The sequence below is a fragment of the Oncorhynchus masou genome, chromosome 31 (assembly GCF_036934945.1).
Source record: "Oncorhynchus masou masou isolate Uvic2021 chromosome 31, UVic_Omas_1.1, whole genome shotgun sequence".
Taxonomy (NCBI): Eukaryota; Metazoa; Chordata; class Actinopteri; order Salmoniformes; family Salmonidae; genus Oncorhynchus; species Oncorhynchus masou.
Genome location: NC_088242.1, coordinates 91108934 through 91121827, shown reverse-complemented (window position 1 = coordinate 91121827; position 12894 = coordinate 91108934).

Here is a 12894-nt window from a genome sequence, read left to right as displayed (position 1 = left end):
GCAATCTGATTGGGTTAGTATTGATCAATGCTTACGACCAGATATCAGCCACACGTGACAACGTAATTTGTCACGATATTGTGACGTGGAATCTACGTGGAAAATACATTGGATTTGACTATAGTAATCAATGTAAACTGTTTTGAGGGTAACATTTCAACCACAATATTATGTCATGGTAACCAATTTTCGATATAGACAAACCTATGTTGAATTTCTACCTTTGAAACTATGTCAGATCTTTAAAAAACAATAGCCATGGGTGGCACCTTCTACCAGAGAGTTAATCTACACCACTATCCAGTTTTGGTCTCCCATCCAGGATTTTAACCAAGCTGGGCCAGGTTTAGCTTTGTTATTTGTCACTGACTACTACTACCAATATGCTATCATGAGAATGATTGTTGGGAGATCTCTTAATAACTGAATAGATTCCCTGTTGCTGTCAAAGTCATACCAAAGCGTAGGTTTTACAGAGAAATAAAATGTAACCCTATAAGTCATATTTAATAAATGATGCTATTTAGGCCTATAAAGCATTTGCGAGGTCATCAACAGCTATTGTTTCAATTCAACCCAGTGTTCAACTAATAAACAATGCATATACAGGCCTAGGGTTTCAAGCTTTGGTTGATTTCAAATTTAATCTTCAAGTTAACAAATAAAATGTTGGATTCAAGTATCCATATCAACCAAAAATCTAATTTAAAGAATAGGACTAAATCCAATAAAACGTTATTTAAAGTGCATATAAAGTTTGATTTGATTTACTCCTTTTATTTAACTTTGATTTTTGTTTGAGTGGAATTAAAGCCAGAATAGGTCAGTGTCACAAAATATAGATCTCCTTCAAATGTTGATATTTCGTTGCTTTGATAATCAAACACAGTGTGCATGTTCAAGATCGCAGAGGCCACAGGTCTGTGGAGATCTTCTCAATTGCTATAATAATCTGAGCAGAATCTCAAGTAGTATTGATCACTTGCCCCGTGTACTTTTAATGTAATCTCAACTACAATCCAGGTCATTTGGTTGTGCTATAAGTTAAAACACACATTGATAACACATTAAGTTACAAACTATCTGACATTGTATTCCCATTTGAACTTTGTTGTGCTTTTAAATCGTTGGAAGCACTGTGAAAACACATTTATACGACAACTAAATAAAACATCGGACATTGTTTTTCCATTGGAATTTCATTGTGCTTTTAGAAGGTTGAACGCATAGCGAAAACACATTGTGAATTAAACTCATTTCTGGCTGTCTTTTTGAGTGGGTGAAAAAAGGTTGAAATCTCATTGATCAACGTCTCAACCAAATATTACCCAGATGACTTAGAGTGCCTAGTGGGCCGTTATAATATATATAGCAAGAAAGGAAGCATCCCTTTTTCAGGACACTGTCTTTCAAAGATAATTCGTAAAAATCGAAATAACTTCACAGATCGTCATTGTAAAGGGTTAAAACACTGTTTCCCATGCTTGTTCAATGAACCATAAACAATTAATAAACATGCACCTGTGGAACGTCGTTAAGACACTAACAGTTTACAGATGGTTAGCAATTAAGCATCTCCAATCCAAAATTAAATCTCGAATTGGCTTCCTATTTCGCAGCAAAGCCTCCTTCACTCATGCTGCCAACATACCGTCGTAAAACTGACTAACCTACCGATCCTTGACTAAGGCGATGTCATTTACAAAATAGCCTCCAACACTATACTCAGCAAACTGGATGTAGTCGATCACAGTGCCTTCCGTTTTGTCACCAAAGCCCCATATACTACCCACCACTGGTATGCTCTCGTTGGCTGGCCCTCACTACATATCCGTCGCCAAACCCACTGGCTCCAGGTCATCTATAAGTCTTTGCTGGGTAAAGCCCCGCCTTCTCTCAGCTTACTGGTCACCATAGCAACACCCACCCGTAGCACGCGCTCCAGCAGGTCTATTGCACTGGTCATCCCCAAAGCCAACACTTACTTTGGCCACCTTTCCTTCCAGTTCTCTGCTGCCTATGACTGGAACGAATTGCAAAAATCTCTGAAGCTGGAGTCTTATATCTCCCTCACTAACTTTAAGCATCAGCTGTCAGAGCAGCTTACCGATCACAGTACCTGTACACAGCCAATCTGTAAATAGCCCACCCAACTACCTCATCCCCATATTATTACTTACACTCTTGCTCTTTTTTACCCCAGTGTCTTACTTGCACGTCATCATCTGCACGTCTATCACCCCAGTATTAATGCTAAATTGTAATTATTTTGCCTCTTATTCTTCTCTTAGTCTTATTTATTGCCTACCTCCCTACTCTTCTACATTTCCACACACTGTACATAGATCTTTCTATTGTCCTTTTCTATTGTGTTATTGACTGTACGTTTGTTTATGTGTAACTCTGTGTTGTTGTTATTTCGCACTGCTTTGCTTTATCCTGGCCAGGTCGCAGTTGTAAATGAGAACTTGTTCTCAACTGGCCTACCTGGTTAAATAAAGGTTAAGGTCAGTTATGAAAACTTAGGACACTAAAGAGGCCTTTCTACTGATTCTGAAAAACACCAAAATAAAGATGCCCAGGGTCCCTGCACATCTGCGTGAACGTGCCTTATGCATGCTGCAAGGGGAATGAGGACTGCAATGTCTGTACTGTGAGACGCCTAAGACAGCACTACAGGGAGACAGGATGGACAGCTGATCCTCCTCGCAATGGCAGACCACGTGTAACAACACCAGCACAAGATCGGTACATCCGAACATCACACCTGCGGGACAGGTACAGGATGGCAACAACAACTGCCCGAGTTACACCAGGAATGCACAATCCCTCCATCAGTGCTCAGACTGTCCGCAGTAGGCTGAGAGAGGCTGGACTGAGGGCTTGTAAGCCTGATGTAAGGCAGGTCCTCACCAGACATCACCGGCGACAACGTCGCCTGTGGGCACAACCCCCCCCGTCGCCAGACCAGACAGGACTGGCAAATTGCGCTCTTCACTGACGAGTCGCGGTTTTGTCTCACCAGAGGCGATGGTTGGATTAACGTTTATCGTCAAAGGAATGAGCGTTACACCGAGGCCTGTACTCCGGAGTGGGATCGATTTGGAGGTGGAGGGTCTGTCATGGCCTGGGGCGGTGTGTCACAGCATCATCGGACTGAGCTTGTTGTCATTGCAGGAAATTTCAACGCTGTGTGTTACAGGGAAGACATCCTCCTCCCTCATGTGGTACCCTTCCTGCAGGCTCATCCTGACATGACCCTCCAACATGACAATTCCCCGGCAATACTGCTAGTTCTGTGCGTGATTTCCTGCAATACAGGAATGTCAGTGTTCTGCCATGGCCAGCGAAGAACTCGGATCTCAATCCCATTGAGCACGTCTGGGACCTGTTAAATCAGAGGGGGAGGGCTAGGGCCATTCCCCCCAGAAATGTCCGGGAACTTGCAGGTGCCTTGGTGGAAAAGTGGGGTAACATCTCACAGCATGAACTGGCAAATCTGGTGCAGTCCATGAGGAGGAGATGCACTGTTTTACTTAACTCAGCTGGTGGCCACAACAGAAACTGACTGTTTCTTTTGATTTTGATCCCCCTTTGTTCAGGGACACATTTTTTCCATTTCTGTTAGTCACATGTCTGTGGAACTTGTTCAGTTTATGTCTCAGTTGTTGAATCTTGTAATGTTCATACAAATATTTCCACATGTTAAGTTTGCTGAATGTAAACACAGTTGACAGAGAGAGAATGTTTCTTTTTTTTGCTGAGTTTATAATGATATTTTCCTTACATCTTGTGTAAAATGTTGACCTTGGTTGAAACGCAACATACCAATAGACTTGTAAAAAGGCCATAGTTTTGTATTCATAGGACAAGAGAGAAGCTATGGTAGACCACAATGCATTGCAGAGACTTGATGGAGAAGATACTGTCCCCTCTCTATGGTAAGTGCCTCAACCAATGTTGCTCATGTGTTAAATTGAAACGATTGTACCATCTATAATTGTTAAGAATGACTTCATAACACAGCATATAAGAAAACTGCACGGTAGATGGAATTTATTCCTCTGTGATGTGTTGTCGGTCGGCTGTACTTTAAATTAACCAGTAAATTCTTATGTGATCCTAAACGGTCCTACACTCCCCACAGAAGATGACGGTGTCTACATTTTTACTTCAAGTGGTGTGGTCAGAGAGTGTAGAGAATAGTTGAATAGCGTATCATGATGAATAGCCACCACTACTCCTACCACCCCTACATTGTATTCCCCCCTCCAACGGACAATTACCCTGCCCACATCCCAATGGACATTTATATTTATCATTGTCACAGCTGTAAATATGTATATATTATTATCATTTTGTGTTATTGTTTCATTCACACCTGCAGTGTTGGGGCTCGGAGCTTAAGTATTTCAGTGTACACTGCAACTACCTGTGCATGTGACTAAATAAAAAATAAATAATATAATCAACAAAAACAAGACATACTCAACACTGTTTGCCTGCAAGCCACGGCCATGTGGTAGCATTCTGTCCAGGTGAGTGCTGCCTCTGGCTACTCAAGATTCTTTGAAGGCAGCACTGCAGGTGTTCGCAATTACTAATCTGCTAAAAGGCACAACGTGTGGATAAGTGCTATTATTTAGAATTTCCATCACACCTTTTACAGGGCCGAGGCTGCGCAATTGAAACCATGTGTTTGTTGGACGCTGGAAAGGACAGGACAGGCATTTGAGTCTAGAGGGGCCGAAGGGGGTGAGCGGTACGGGGGAGTTTGGAGAGAGGGAGGGAGGAAGGGAGGGCAGAGGAGTCAGCCCCTGTGAGCCAGAGGTAACCCCCCCAACCACCCACACTTACACACAACGTTCCCACAATGTTTTAGGGGACACAGCCTATTTCCTGTCCTAGCCCAGGGCCACAGCTGGATGCAGGTCTGGATGCAGGTCTTCTGGGATGGCACGTGGTGCGACCCGGACGACACCCAGCAGACGACTCTCATCCTCCTCCCTTCCTTTCCTTTCCTTTCCTCTCCTCCATCTCCCCCAAACCCCACCATCCCTAGAGAACATCTTTACTAGGCTCTCTGATTACCAAGGCAGTGCCTGCGCTGCCGGACTGACCACACATGTCACAACACGACCGGCGGGGTTAGCTGCCATGCGTGCCCATTAACGTTTCCCACACTCCGCGCGCATGCAAGGAGGGAGGGAAAGAGGGAAAAAACAACCTCTATGCTTCCTCTTTGGCTCCTACTGTAAGTGCTACCATATGGTGGGATCTCTCTCTCTCTCTCTCTCTTTCTATCTCCTTCTCTCTCTCCTTCTCTCTCTCTCTCCTTCTCCTTCTCTCTCTCCTCTCTCTCTCTCCTCTCTCTCTCTCCTTCTCTCTCTCTCTCTTGGCACAGCACTGTGGCTGTCTTTGATTGCAGCCCAGACAAGCAAGAGCTCTATGATATAAGCCCAGGGCTTGTTGTACCAAGCCCTGGACTCATTTGAAGCCATACCCCCCCCCCCCCCCTCGGGCTATTTTCTGGCAGGAAATGAATATCTCCCAGATGAGAGCAGGAACCTGAGAGGTCGTGAGAACGAGGCAAACCCCCTCCGCAGCCGGCCTGCTTCCAGACGCCAGGGGAATGTGGGAGAGCGCCTCTCTGACACACGCGTCAACCCTCCCTCGCTGCTGCTGCTGACTCACTCCCTGCCTGGCCTGTCCTGGACACTGGCCTGACTGACAGGGCAGCAGCCCTGGAGTAGGGCGCGAAAAGGGAGGGAGGGAGACACACATGCACATTTTCACTGATTAGTATTATTATGTTGGAAAGGCTTCCGTTAAAAAGAGCAAAGTTGGGTTGCTGATGCTGGGTTATTGAGGATGGGTTATTGAGGATGGGTTATTGAGGATGGGTTATTGATGTTGGGTTATTGAGGCTGGGTTATTGAGGATGGGTTATTGATGCTGGGTTATTGAGGATGGGTTATTGATGCTGGGTTATTGAAGTTGGGTTATTGATGCTGGGTTATTGATGTTGGGTTATTGATGCTGGGTTATTGAGGATGGGTTATTGATGCTGGGTTATTGATGTTGGGTTATTGATGCTGGGTTATTGAGGATGGGTTATTGAGGATGGGTTATTGAGGCTGGGTTATTGAGGATGGGTTATTGATGCTGGGTTATTGAGGATGGGTTATTGATGCTGGGTTATTGATGTTGGGTTATTGATGCTGGGTTATTGATGTTGGGTTATTGATGCTGGGTTATTGATGTTGGGTTATTGAGGCTGGGTTATTGAGGATGGGTTATTGATGCTGGGTTATTGATGTTGGGTTATTGATGCTGGGTTATTGATGTTGGGTTATTGATGCTGGGTTGCTGATGCTGGGTTATTGATGCTGGGTTATTGATGCTGGGTTATTGAGGATGGGTTATTGAGGCTGGGTTATTGAGGATGGGTTATTGAGGCTGGGTTATTGAGGATGGGTTATTGATGTTGGGTTATTGATGCTGGGTTATTGATGTTGGGTTATTGATGCTGGGTTATTGATGTTGGGTTATTGAGGCTGGGTTATTGAGGATGGGTTATTGATGCTGGGTTATTGATGTTGGGTTATTGATGCTGGGTTATTGATGTTGGGTTATTGATGCTGGGTTATTGATGTTGGGTTATTGATGCTGGGTTATTGATGTTGGGTTATTGAGGCTGGGTTATTGAGGATGGGTTATTGATGCTGGGTTATTGATGTTGGGTTATTGATGCTGGGTTATTGATGTTGGGTTATTGATGTTGGGTTGCTGATGCTGGGTTATTGATGCTGGGGTATTAATGTTGGGTTGCTGATGCTGTGTTATTGATGCTGGGTTATTGATGTTGGGTTATTGATGCTGGGTTATTGAGGCTGGGTTATTGAGGCTGGGTTATTGAGGATGGGTTATTGAGGCTGGGTTATTGAGGATGGGTTATTGAGGATGGGTTATTGAGGATGGGTTATTGAGGATGGGTTATTGAGGCTGTGTTATTGAGGAAGGGTTATTGAGGATGGGTTATTGAGGATGGGTTATTGAGGATGGGTTATTGATGCTGGGTTATTGAGACTGGGTTATTGATGCTGGGTTATTGAGGATGGGTTATTGAGGATGGGTTATTGAGGATGGGTGATTGAGGATGGGTTATTGAGGCTGGGTTATTAAGGATGGGTTATTGAGGCTGGGTTATTGATGCTGGGTTATTGAGGATGGGTTATTGAGGCTGGGTTATTGAGGATGGGTTATTGAGGCTGGGTTATTGATGCTGGGTTATTGAAGTTGGGTTATTGATGCTGGGTTATTGATGTTGGGTTATTGATGCTGGGTTATTGAGGATGGGTTATTGATGCTGGGTTATTGATGTTGGGTTATTGATGCTGGGTTATTGATGTTGGGTTATTGATGCTGGGTTATTGATGTTGGGTTATTGAGGCTGGGTTATTGAGGATGGGTTATTGATGCTAGGTTATTGAGGATGGGTTATTGAGGATGGGTTATTGAGACTGGGTTATTGAGGATGGGTTATTGATGCTGGGTTATTGAGGATGGGTTATTGATGCTGGGTTATTGATGTTGGGTTATTGATGCTGGGTTATTGATGTTGGGTTATTGATGCTGGGTTATTGATGTTGGGTTATTGAGGCTGGGTTATTGAGGATGGGTTATTGATGCTGGGTTATTGATGTTGGGTTATTGATGCTGGGTTATTGATGTTGGGTTATTGATGTTGGGTTATTGATGCTGGGTTGCTGATGCTGGGTTATTGATGCTGGGTTATTGATGCTGGGTTATTGAGGATGGGTTATTGAGGCTGTGTTATTGAGGATGGGTTATTGAGGCTGGGTTATTGATGTTGGGTTATTGATGCTGGGTTATTGATGTTGGGTTATTGATGTTGGGTTGCTGATGCTGGGTTATTGATGCTGGGGTATTAATGTTGGGTTGCTGATGCTGGGTTATTGATGCTGGGTTATTGATGTTGGGTTATTGATGCTGGGTTATTGAGGCTGGGTTATTGAGGCTGGGTTATTGAGGATGGGTTATTGAGGCTGGGTTTATTGAGGATGGGTTATTGAGGATGGGTTATTGAGGATGGGTTATTGAGGATGGGTTATTGAGGCTGGGTTATTGAGGAAGGGTTATTGAGGATGGGTTATTGAGGATGGGTTATTGAGGATGGGTTATTGATGCTGGGTTATTGAGACTGGGTTATTGATGTTGGGTTATTGATGTTGGGTTGATGATGCTGGGTTATTGATGCAGGGTTATTGAGGATGGGTTATTGAGGATGGGTTATTGAGGCTGGGTTATTGATGCTGGGTTATTGATGCTGGGCTATTGAGGATGGGTTATTGAGGCTGGGTTATTGAGGATGGGTTATTGATGCTGGGTTATTGAGGATGGGTTATTGAGGCTGGGTTATTGAGGATGGGTGATTGAGGATGGGTTATTGAGTCTGGGTTATTGAGGATGGGTTATTGATGCTGGGTTATTGATGTTGGGTTATTGATGCTGGGTTATTGAGGCTGGGTTATTGAGGATGGGTTATTGAGGCTGGGTTATTGAGGCTGGGTTATTGAGGATGGGTTATTGATGCTGGGTTATTGATGTTGGGTTATTGATGCTGGGTTATTGATGTTGGGTTATTGATGCTGGGTTGCTGATGCTGGGTTATTGATGCTGGGTTATTGATGCTGGGTTATTGAGGATGGGTTATTGAGGCTGGGTTATTGAGGATGGGTTATTGAGGCTGGGTTATTGAGGATGGGTTATTGATGTTGGGTTATTGATGCTGGGTTATTGATGTTGGGTTATTGATGCTGGGTTATTGATGTTGGGTTATTGAGGCTGGGTTATTGAGGATGGGTTATTGATGCTGGGTTATTGATGTTGGGTTATTGATGCTGGGTTATTGATGTTGGGTTATTGATGCTGGGTTATTGATGTTGGGTTATTGATGCTGGGTTATTGATGTTGGGTTATTGAGGCTGGGTTATTGAGGATGGGTTATTGATGCTGGGTTATTGATGTTGGGTTATTGATGCTGGGTTATTGATGTTGGGTTATTGATGTTGGGTTGCTGATGCTGGGTTATTGATGCTGGGGTATTAATGTTGGGTTGCTGATGCTGTGTTATTGATGCTGGGTTATTGATGTTGGGTTATTGATGCTGGGTTATTGAGGCTGGGTTATTGAGGCTGGGTTATTGAGGATGGGTTATTGAGGCTGGGTTATTGAGGATGGGTTATTGAGGATGGGTTATTGAGGATGGGTTATTGAGGATGGGTTATTGAGGCTGTGTTATTGAGGAAGGGTTATTGAGGATGGGTTATTGAGGATGGGTTATTGAGGATGGGTTATTGATGCTGGGTTATTGAGACTGGGTTATTGATGTTGGGTTATTGATGTTGGGTTGCTGATGCTGGGTTATTGATGCTGGGTTATTGAGGATGGGTTATTGAGGATGGGTTATTGAGGATGGGTGATTGAGGATGGGTTATTGAGGCTGGGTTATTAAGGATGGGTTATTGAGGCTGGGTTATTGATGCTGGGTTATTGAGGATGGGTTATTGAGGCTGGGTTATTGAGGATGGGTTATTGAGGCTGGGTTATTGATGCTGGGTTATTGAAGTTGGGTTATTGATGCTGGGTTATTGATGTTGGGTTATTGATGCTGGGTTATTGAGGATGGGTTATTGATGCTGGGTTATTGATGTTGGGTTATTGATGCTGGGTTATTGATGTTGGGTTATTGATGCTGGGTTATTGATGTTGGGTTATTGAGGCTGGGTTATTGAGGATGGGTTATTGATGCTAGGTTATTGAGGATGGGTTATTGAGGATGGGTTATTGAGACTGGGTTATTGAGGATGGGTTATTGATGCTGGGTTATTGAGGATGGGTTATTGATGCTGGGTTATTGATGTTGGGTTATTGATGCTGGGTTATTGATGTTGGGTTATTGATGCTGGGTTATTGATGTTGGGTTATTGAGGCTGGGTTATTGAGGATGGGTTATTGATGCTGGGTTATTGATGTTGGGTTATTGATGCTGGGTTATTGATGTTGGGTTATTGATGTTGGGTTATTGATGCTGGGTTGCTGATGCTGGGTTATTGATGCTGGGTTATTGATGCTGGGTTATTGAGGATGGGTTATTGAGGCTGTGTTATTGAGGATGGGTTATTGAGGCTGGGTTATTGATGTTGGGTTATTGATGCTGGGTTATTGATGTTGGGTTATTGATGTTGGGTTGCTGATGCTGGGTTATTGATGCTGGGGTATTAATGTTGGGTTGCTGATGCTGGGTTATTGATGCTGGGTTATTGATGTTGGGTTATTGATGCTGGGTTATTGAGGCTGGGTTATTGAGGCTGGGTTATTGAGGATGGGTTATTGAGGCTGGGTTTATTGAGGATGGGTTATTGAGGATGGGTTATTGAGGATGGGTTATTGACGATGGGTTATTGAGGCTGGGTTATTGAGGAAGGGTTATTGAGGATGGGTTATTGAGGATGGGTTATTGAGGATGGGTTATTGATGCTGGGTTATTGAGACTGGGTTATTGATGTTGGGTTATTGATGTTGGGTTGATGATGCTGGGTTATTGATGCAGGGTTATTGAGGATGGGTTATTGAGGATGGGTTATTGAGGCTGGGTTATTGATGCTGGGTTATTGATGCTGGGCTATTGAGGATGGGTTATTGAGGCTGGGTTATTGAGGATGGGTTATTGATGCTGGGTTATTGAGGATGGGTTATTGAGGCTGGGTTATTGAGGATGGGTGATTGAGGATGGGTTATTGAGTCTGGGTTATTGAGGATGGGTTATTGATGCTGGGTTATTGATGTTGGGTTATTGATGCTGGGTTATTGAGGCTGGGTTATTGAGGATGGGTTATTGAGGCTGGGTTATTGATGCTGGGTTATTGAGGATGGGTTATTGAGGCTGGTTATTGAGGATGGGTTATTGAGGCTGGGTTATTGAGGATGGGTGATTGAGGATGGGTTATTGAGGATGGGTGATTGAGGATGGGTTATTGAGGCTGGGTTATTGAGGATGGGTTATTGATGCTGGGTTATTGATGCTGGGTTATTGAGGCTGGGTTATTGAGGATGGGTTATTGAGGCTGGGTTATTGAGGATGGGTTATTGATGCTGGGTTATTGAGGATGGGTTATTGAGGCTGGGTTATTGAGGATGGGTTATTGAGGCTGGGTTATTGAGGATGGGTGATTGAGGATGGGTGATTGAGGATGGGTGATTGAGGATGGGTTATTGAGGCTGGGTTATTGAGTCTGGGTTATTGAGGATGGGTTATTGATGCTGGGTTATTGATGCTGGGTTATTGAGGCTGGGTTATTGAGGATGGGTTATTGAGGCTGGGTTATTGAGGATGGGTGATTGAGGATGGGTTATTGAGGCTGGGTTATTGAGGATGGGTTATTGAGGCTGGGTGATTGAGGATGGGTTATTGAGGCTGGGTTATTGAGGATGGGTTATTGAGGCTGGGTTATTGATGCTGGGTTATTGAGGATGGGTTATTGAGGCTGGGTTATTGAGGATGGGTTATTGAGGCTGGGTTATTGATGCTGGGTTATTGAAGTTGGGTTATTGATGCTGGGTTATTGATGTTGGGTTATTGATGCTGGGTTATTGAGGATGGGTTATTGATGCTGGGTTATTGATGTTGGGTTATGATGCTGGGTTATTGATGTTGTGTTATTGATGCTGGGTTATTGATGTTGGGTTATTGAGGCTGGGTTATTGAGGATGGGTTATTGATGCTGGGTTATTGAGGATGGGTTATTGAGGATGGGTTATTGAGGCTGGGTTATTGAGGATGGGTTATTGATGCTGGGTTATTGAGGATGGGTTATTGATGCTGGGTTATTGATGTTGGGTTATTGATGCTGGGTTATTGATGTTGGGTTATTGATGCTGGGTTATTGATGTTGGGTTATTGATGTTGGGTTATTGATGCTGGGTTGCTGATGCTGGGTTATTGATGCTGGGTTATTGATGCTGGGTTATTGAGGATGGGTTATTGAGGCTGGGTTATTGAGGATGGGTTATTGAGGCTGGGTTATTGATGTTGGGTTATTGATGCTGGGTTATTGATGTTGGGTTATTGATGTTGGGTTGCTGATGCTGGGTTATTGATGCTGGGGTATTAATGTTGGGTTGCTGATGCTGGGTTATTGATGCTGGGTTATTGATGTTGGGTTATTGATGCTGGGTTATTGAGGCTGGGTTATTGAGGCTGGGTTATTGAGGATGGGTTATTGAGGCTGGGTTTATTGAGGATGGGTTATTGAGGATGGGTTATTGAGGATGGGTTATTGAGGCTGGGTTATTGAGGAAGGGTTATTGAGGATGGGTTATTGAGGATGGGTTATTGAGGATGGGTTATTGATGCTGGGTTATTGAGACTGGGTTATTGAGACTGGGTTATTGATGTTGGGTTATTGATGTTGGGTTGCTGATGCTGGGTTGTTGATGCTGGGTTATTGAGGATGGGTTATTGAGGATGGGTTATTGAGGCTGGGTTATTGAGGCTGGGTTATTGAGGATGGGTTATTGATGCTGGGTTATTGATGTTGGGTTATTGATGCTGGGTTATTGAGACTGGGTTATTGATGTTGGGTTATTGATGTTGGGTTGCTGATGCTGGGTTATTGATGCTGGGTTATTGATGTTGGGTTATTGATGCTGGGTTATTGAGGCTGGGTTATTGATGATGGGTTATTGAGGCTGGGTTATTGATGCTGGGTTATTGAGGATGGGTTATTGAGGCTGGGTTATTGAGGATGGGTTATTGAGGATGGGTTATTGAGGATGGGTTATTGAGGATGGGTTATTGAGTCTGGGTTA